General features: G+C 45.2%; 1 non-coding gene across 1 annotated transcript; it reads right to left on the bottom strand.

The window, feature by feature from the left end:
* Positions 1 to 4,344: 4,344 nt before the first annotated feature.
* LOC136146166 (U6 spliceosomal RNA) lies at positions 4,345 to 4,447 on the bottom strand. Its single transcript, XR_010658905.1, has one exon. It is a non-coding gene; the product is annotated as a U6 spliceosomal RNA (small nuclear RNA).
* Positions 4,448 to 8,208: the final 3,761 nt, after the last annotated feature.

An 8,208-nucleotide genomic window follows, 5' to 3' on the forward strand; every position in this document is an offset into this window, starting at 1 on the left:
TGTATTGGATATAACCAATATACTAAGCATTTGATGGGCACTGTGAATGAAGAGATCTTAAATTTTCTCTAGTTTGGAAACTGCTACAGTTATAAAGTTCTAAGAGCCCCAGGATGACTGCTTGAATTTAAAAAAATAAAGGCTTAGCAATATAAGCAACTTACGTCTTTTCATTCAGACTATTAAATTTCAAACCAGTGCCTTTTTCCCCTTTCATAACCTAGGGTAATGTGTCCCTAACATTATTTTATAGTAACAACCTCCATCTAACAGGCTAATCTGCTTTTGGTATCAGTTAGGATTGTGTTTACCTCTACGTAACTAAAAATGTGACTAACAGTTGTTTAAGCCATGGAGTTTACTAACATCATGCAACAGGAAGTCTGAGGGTTGGCGGTTCAAAGGCTCGATGCTGTTACCAAGCCAAGGGACTCCGTCCATCTCCCGTGCCCACACCTTGGCAGGGGGTACACGCGTGCAAGGTGCACTGCGCCCGCAGGCCCCTGCTAGGAATCAGCTCACCTGGAAGAGAGGAGAGAAATTTCTATTTACCACGTCTCAATCACACGGCTCATCCTGGCTTCAACAAAGTCTGAGGAACGTGAATCTTTAAGGTTTTCAGTTGCTGCAGCAGAAGAAAAGAAAGGGAGGGGTTATAAAAGAATTTGATGCAGCCCCATCTATAGTATCGGCCACACTCTTCTGAGGCAGTTATTTTCAACGAATCCCATCCCTCCACGGGTCCACACACTCCAGATCAGAATCACTTTTGAGTGTTGTATTTCTTAGGTTGGTTGTAGTGAGCAAAATCTGTGAGATATATACTATTCTGGATATAGAGGGAAACCTAATTTCCTTTTATTATGAAATATAGCTTGAATATCCAATTCTTAACATTGAGCATTCAGAGAACTTAAACTCACCTCTGCGTGTTCAAACTATAAAGCACTCTTACATAAAACTGGTAAGGGTAGTCATTTGATTCAACCTAGATAAACACCAATCACTTTAAAATTCAGGTCTTTCTATTAACAGCAGCATTTGAGAATGTGGTTGGATTTCAGACCTAAAGTGGGCATCCTGGTAACACTGTAACTCTGGTCTTTAAGACCCTCTCAGGGAGAGAGGCAGAATCATACAGCAGACGGTAAAGCCTCCTGTCAGGCAGTCAGAGCTGCCAGGCAACACAACTCGAAGGCGGCTCAGGTCACATTCACTATTATGCAGCACATGACATGTGAGGCACAGGCAAGGGCCTTGCAAGGAGAGTGGCAAGCTCTTCTTCACACAGAGGAAAGCAGTGCCCGATCTCTTTCAATCCTATCACATAGGAATACAAGGAAAGTAAACAGAGTAATAGTTTGGGGCTTCACTGGTGGTCCAGTGGCTAAGGCTCCAAGCTTCCAATGCACGGGAGTCAGGTCTGATCCCTGGTCAGGGAACTGGAGCCTGCATACCTCAACTAACACCTGGCAAAAAAATAATAATAATCTTTTTTTTAAGACAGATTAAGAGTTTGAGATATCTTAGCTCAGGGTGCAACCTACTGCCCTATTCTCTCATTCACTAAGAAAGAACCAGCACAGATTAGTCAGAATCATCAGTTCAGTTCAGTCGCTCAGTCGTGTCTGATTCTTTGTGACCCCATGAATCGAAGCACACCAGGCCTCCCTGTCTATCACCAACTCCTGGAGTTTGCTCAAACTCAGGCCCATTGAGTCGGTGATGCCATCCAGCCATCTCATCCTCTGTCGTCCCCTTCTCCTCCTGCCCCCAATACCTCCCAGCATCAGGGTCTTTTCCAATGGGTCAACTCTTCACATGAGGTGGCCAAAGTATTGGAGTTTCAGCATCAGTCCTTCCAACGAACACCCAGGACTGATCTCCATGAGGATGGACTGGTTGGATCTCCTTGCAGTCCAAGAGATTCTCAAGAGTCTTCTCCAAAACCACAGTTCAAAAGCATCAATTTTTCAGCACTCAGCTTTCTTCACAGTCCAACTCTCACATCCATACATGACCACTGGAAAAACCATAGCCTTGACCAGACAGACCTTTGTTGGCAAAGTAATGTCAGAATCATCAGATTACCCCAAATCAATCAAATCATCTCCTTCAGCTAACCATGTGGAGAGAGGGATAGAATCTTCCCTGCCAACTCGTCCCTCTAGGGCAGAGGTCTGCAAGCTATAGCCTTTGGATCACATCCATCCAGACTTCTGTTTTTATAAAGCTGTATTGGAAACAGCTATGCCTGGTTCTTTACTTATGGGCTCTGTCTGCTTTCATGCTACAGTGATAGAGTTGAATGGTTGTAACAAAGACCACAGGGATTCCAAAATTGAAAATATCTACTAGCTAGCCCTTTACAGAAAAGGTCTGCCAATCTCTAGAGGAACTGACTTGGCAAGACTTTTTGACCATACTCACAATAAAAAATAGTTTTTATTGTAATGCAGTCCACTTCATATAATCATATATGTGTGTATAGATATACAGATATATATGATTTCATAGGACAATAATTACCCCTTTATTATGTATTATATGGGCTTCCCTGGTGGTGGTGGTGATTTAGTCACTAAGTTGTATCCAACTCTTGAGACTCCCTGCCCACCAGGTTCCTCTGTCCATGGGATTCTCCAGGCAAGAATACTGGAGTAGGTTGCCATTTCCTTCTCCAGGAAATCTTCCTGACCCAGGAATCGAACCAAACTAGGAGGGAAGCCCAGGCTTCCCGGGTGACTCAGTAGTAAAGAATCTGCCTGCAATGCAGGAGATGCAGGAGATGTGGGTTTGATCCCTGGGTCACGAAGATCCCCTGGAGGAGGAAATGGCAATCCACTCCAGTATTCTTGTTGGAGAATTCCACGGACACAGGAGCCTGGCGGGCTACAGTCCACAGGGTTGTAAGGAGCAGGACATGACTAAAGCAACTGAGCACACATTCACACATGTGTTATTACTCTGATATCTTCCCTTCTAGCCCATGACATTTTTTAAAGCTGGTCACACAACCCACTAAACTGACCTGAAAACTGTACCCTCACCGAGGCAGACATATAGGGAGAATGGTTTCTCCCTATACTTACATACACAGTAAACATGGAAAAGATTATAGCAATTACTGTTGTTTGCTATTTATTAACCTTCTATTAAAATATATTTTTGTAGGAAGGGAAAAAATAAAGACTTGCCTGAGCTCAGTATTCATTTATGCAACCAGTGCTTCAACAAATATTTATATAATATGTGTGTTCTGAGTATTTGTTAGGTTCTCTAGGTATACAAGTAAGCAAAACAGACATGAGGCTTAGACTGCAGTAGGAGAAAAAGATTTGAAACAAATACAAAAACATATAATTACTAACTTTCATATGAAGGATAATCACTAAGTCTCACATTTACAATGTATGCATGTGTGCTGCATGCTCAGTCCTGTCTGACTCTTTGTGACCCCATGGACTATACCCCGCCAGGCTCCTCTGTCCATGGGATTCTCCAGGCAAGAACACTGGAGTGCGTTGCCATTTCCTCCTCCAGGGGATCCTCCTGACCCAAGGCTTGAACCGAGTCTCCTGCATTGGCAAGCAAATTCTTTACCCTGAGTCACCGGGGAAGCCTTACAACATGAGAGGTAGATGGAAATTAGCCCACTTTTGGAGAGAGTGAGGCTTTTCTCCTTGGAATGGTTTCAGGAGGGAAGTGAAATGGCAAATGATCACTCTAAGAATGAGAAGTTAATTGGATAAACAGGGTGGGAGGGGGAGAGCAGGATGCAAGTCCATTTTAAAGTCTTCAGTTAACATTACACAGCACTCCTACCCTTGTCTAAGCACTTTACACATATCAACTCACAATTCAGCTAGAAAGAGGCAGATATGAAGCCAGGATCCATGTCCCAAGACACTGCTATAACCACGTGGCTTAATAAGATAAAATGTTGTTGGTAAAGCTGGAAGGAAACCTTATAGGATGGGCAAAAGACATACTCCATCTATACCTGTATTTAAACTTCTGAGTATTCTTGGACAAATTACCGAGCTTCTCTGAACTTCACTTTCTTTACTATAAAGTTAAATGTTACAAAATTAAATTAGATAGTATATTATACTATTGACTGACATAGGGTAAACTATATTAACCTGCTTTCTAAATTCTACCCATTCTCTAAACTCAGAGCTCCTTAAAAGCGCGGGGCTAAATCTAAATTCATTATTAATTCAGAATACTCATATTCGCAAATTTAGGGGGTAGGTGGTGTGTATTGGAAGAAAAAAGACAAAAGAGGCATTCCTTCAAAATCCTGAGGGAAAATTATTTTCTTCCCACAATGCTACCTCCAATCTCTCTTTTCACGAATTTGCGTGTCATCCTTGCGCAGGGGCCATGCTAATCTTCTCTGTATCGTTCACAATTTTAGTATATGTGCTGTCGAAGCGAGCACTCCAATCTCTCTTTTAAGTAAGTCTAAGGATTTCCTGGAATGGGTGAATTTAACTCAGATGACCAATATATCTTCTACTGTGGGCAGGAATCCCTTAGAAGAAATGGAGTAGCCATCATGGTCAATAAAAGAGTCCGAAATGCAGTACTTGGATGCAATCTCAAAAACGACAGAATGATCTCTGTTCGTTTCCAAGGCAAACCATTCAATATCACAGTAATCCAAGTCTATGCCCCAACTAGTAATGCTGAAGAAGCTGAAGTTGAACGGTTCTATGAAGACCTACAAGATCTTTTAGAACTAACACCCAAAACAGCTGTCCTTTTCATTACAGAGGACTGGAATACAAAAGTAGGACATCAAGAAACACCTGGAATAACAGGCATATTTGGCCTTGGAGTACGGAATGAAGCAGGGAAAAGGCTAATAGAGTTTTGTCATGAGAACACACTGGTCATAGCAAACACCCTCTTCGAACAACACAAGAAAGACTCTACACATGGACATCACCAGACGGTCAACACCGAAATCAGGCTGATTAAATTTTTTGCAGCCAAAGATGGAGAAGCTCTATACAGCCAGCAAAAACAAGATTTAGGAGCTGACTGTGGCTCAGATCATGAACTCCTTATTGCCAAATTCAGACTTAACCTGAAGAAAGTAGGGAAAACCACTAGACCATTCAGGTATGACTTAAATCAAATCCCTTATGACTATACAGTAAGTGAGAAATAGATTTAAGGGACTAGATCTGATAGAGAGCCTGATGAACTATGGATGGAGGTTCATGACATTGTACAGGAGACAGGGATCAAGACCATCCCCATGGAAAAAAAAATGCAAAAAGGCAAAATGGTTGTCTGAGGAGGTCTTACAAATAGCCTCCTCTAAAGAAGAGAAGCAAAAAGCAAAGGAGAAAAGGAAAGATATTCCCATTTGAATGCAGAGTTCCAAAGAATAGCCAGGAGAGATAAGAAAGCCTTCCTCAGTGATCAATGCAAAGAAATAGAGGAAAACAACAGAATGGGAAAGACTAGAGATTTCTTCAAGAAAGTAGAGATATCAAGGGAACATTTCAGGCAAAGATGGGTTCGATAAAGGACAGAAATGGTATGGACCTAACAGAAGCAGAAAATATTAAGAAGAGGTGGCAAGAATACATAGAAGAACTGTACAAAAAAGATCTTCACGTGCCAGATAATCACAGTGATGTGATCACTCACCTAGAGCCAGACATCCTGGAATGTGAAGTCACGTGGGCCTTAGAAAGCATCACTACAAACAAAGTTAGTGGATGTGATGGAATTTCAGTTGAGCTATTTCAAATCCTGAGAGATGATGCTGTGAAAGTGTTGCACTCAATATGCCAGTAAATTTGGAAAACTCAGCAGTGGCCACAGGACTGGAAAAGGTCAGTTTTCATTCCAATCCCTAAGAAAGGCAATCCCAAAGAATGCTCAAACTACCGCACAATTGCACTCATCTCACACACTAGTAAAGTAATGATCAAAATTCTCCAAACCAGGCTTCAACAAAACGTGAACCATGAACTTCCAGATGTTCAAACTGGTTTTAGAAAAGGCAGAGGAACCAGAGATCAAATTCCGAATATCTGCTGGATCATCGAAAAAGCAAGAGAGTTCCAGGAAAACATCTACTTCTGCTTTATTGACTATGCCAAAGCCTTCAACTGTGTGGATCACAATAAACTGTGGAAAATTCTTTAAGAGATGGAAATATCAGACCACCTGACCTGCCTCTTGAGAAACCTGTATGCAGGTCAGGAAGCAACAGTTAGAACTGGACATGGAACAACAAACTGGTTCCAAATAGGAAAAGGAGTACGTCAAGGCTGTATATTGTCACCCTGCTTACTTAACTTATATGCAGAGTACATCACGAGAAACGCAGGACTGGAAGAAGCACAGACTGGAATCAAGATTGCCGGGAGAAATATTGATAACCTCAGATATGCAGATGACACCACCCTATGGCAGAAAGTGAAGAGGAACTGAAAAGCCTCTTGATGAAAGTGAAAGGGGAGAGTGAAAAAGTTGACTTAAAGCTTAACATTCAGGAAACGAAGATCATGGCATCTGGTCCCATCACCTCATGGGAAATAGATGGGGAGACAGGAGAAACTGTCAGACTTTATTTTTTGGGGCTCCAAGATCACTGCAGATGGTGACTGCAGCCATGAAATTAAAAGACGCTTACTCCTTGGAAGGAAAGTTATGACCAAACTAGACAGCATGTTAAAAAGCAGAGACATTACTTTGCCAACAAAGGTCCATCTGGTCAAGGCTATGGTTTTTCCAGTGGTCATGTATGGATGTGAGAGTTGGACTGTGAAGAAAGCTGAGCGCCAAAAAATTGATGCTTTTGAACTGTGGTGTTGGAGAAGACTCTTGAGAGTCCCTTGGACTGCAAGGAGATCCAGCCAGTCCATCCTAAAGGAGATCAGCCCTGGGTGTTCATTGAAAGGACTGATGCTGAAGCTGAAACTCCAATACTTTGGCCACCTCATGCGAAGAGTTGACTCATTGGAAAAGACCCTGATGCTGGGAGGGATTGGGGGCAGAAGGAGAAGGAGACAACAGAGGATGAGAAGGCTGGATGGCATCACCAACTCGATGGGCATGAATTTGAGTAAACTCTGGGAGTTGGTGATGGACAGGAGGCCTGGCGTGCTGCGATTCACGGGGTCCCAAAGAGTCGGACATGACTGAGGGACTGAACTGAACTGAACTGAACTGAAGGATTTCCCTGGTGGCTCAGATGGTAAAGCATCTGCCTACAATGTGGGAGACCTGGGTGCGATCCCTGGGTTGGAAAGTCCTCTGGAGAGGGAAGTAGCAACCCACTCCAGCACTCTTGCCTGGAAAATTCCATGGACAGAGGAGGCTGGTAGTCTACAGTTCATGCGGTCGCAAAGAGTCAGACACAACTGAGTGACTAAACTATGTACTGTGTAAGGATAGAAAAGATATGTTATGACATGCAAGGTCTCCATTTTACTTCAGGTAACCATTTCTTACGTAGTTACTGGAGAATGTGCTCCACTAAAGCAAAGAGGGTAAGCCAAGAAGGAGGAAGACAGGGAAAGCAGGACACAACTGAAGGCAGAGGCAGAGAGGACGCCCAGCAGGATGGGGAGGGGCCCAGCAGGATGGGGAGGGGCCCAGTAGGATGGGGAGGGTCCCAGCAGGATGGGGAGGGGCCCAGCAGGATGGGGAAGGGGGATGGGGAAGGGGCCCAGCAGGATGGGGAGGGGGCCCAGCAGGATGGGGAGGGGGCCCAGCAGGAGGGGAAGGGGGCCCAGCAGGATGGGGAGGGGCCCAGCAGGAGGGGAAGGGGGCCCAGCAGGATGGGGAGGGGGCCCAGCAGGAGGGGAAGGGGGCCCAGCAGGATGGGGAGGGGGCCCAGCAGGATGGGGAAGGGGCCCAGCAGGATGGGGAGGGGCCCAGCGGGATGGGGAGGGGCCCAGCGGGACGGGGAGGGGGCCCAGCGGGATGGGGAAGGGGGCCCAGCAGGATGGGGAGGGAGCCCAGCAGGAGGGGAAGGGGGCCCAGCAGGATGGGGAGGGGGCCCAGCAGGATGGGGAGGGGGCCCAGCAGGATGGGGAGGGCCCAGCAGGATGGGGAAGGGGCCCAGCAGGATGGGGAGGGCCCAGCAGGATGGGGAGGGGGCCAGCAGGATGGGGAGGGGGCCCAGCGGGACGGGGAGGGGGCCCAGCAGGATGGGGACGGGCGCAGCAGGAC

This window comes from Muntiacus reevesi, chromosome 13, assembly GCF_963930625.1.
Source record: "Muntiacus reevesi chromosome 13, mMunRee1.1, whole genome shotgun sequence".
In the NCBI taxonomy this organism is placed as follows: Eukaryota; Metazoa; Chordata; class Mammalia; order Artiodactyla; family Cervidae; genus Muntiacus; species Muntiacus reevesi.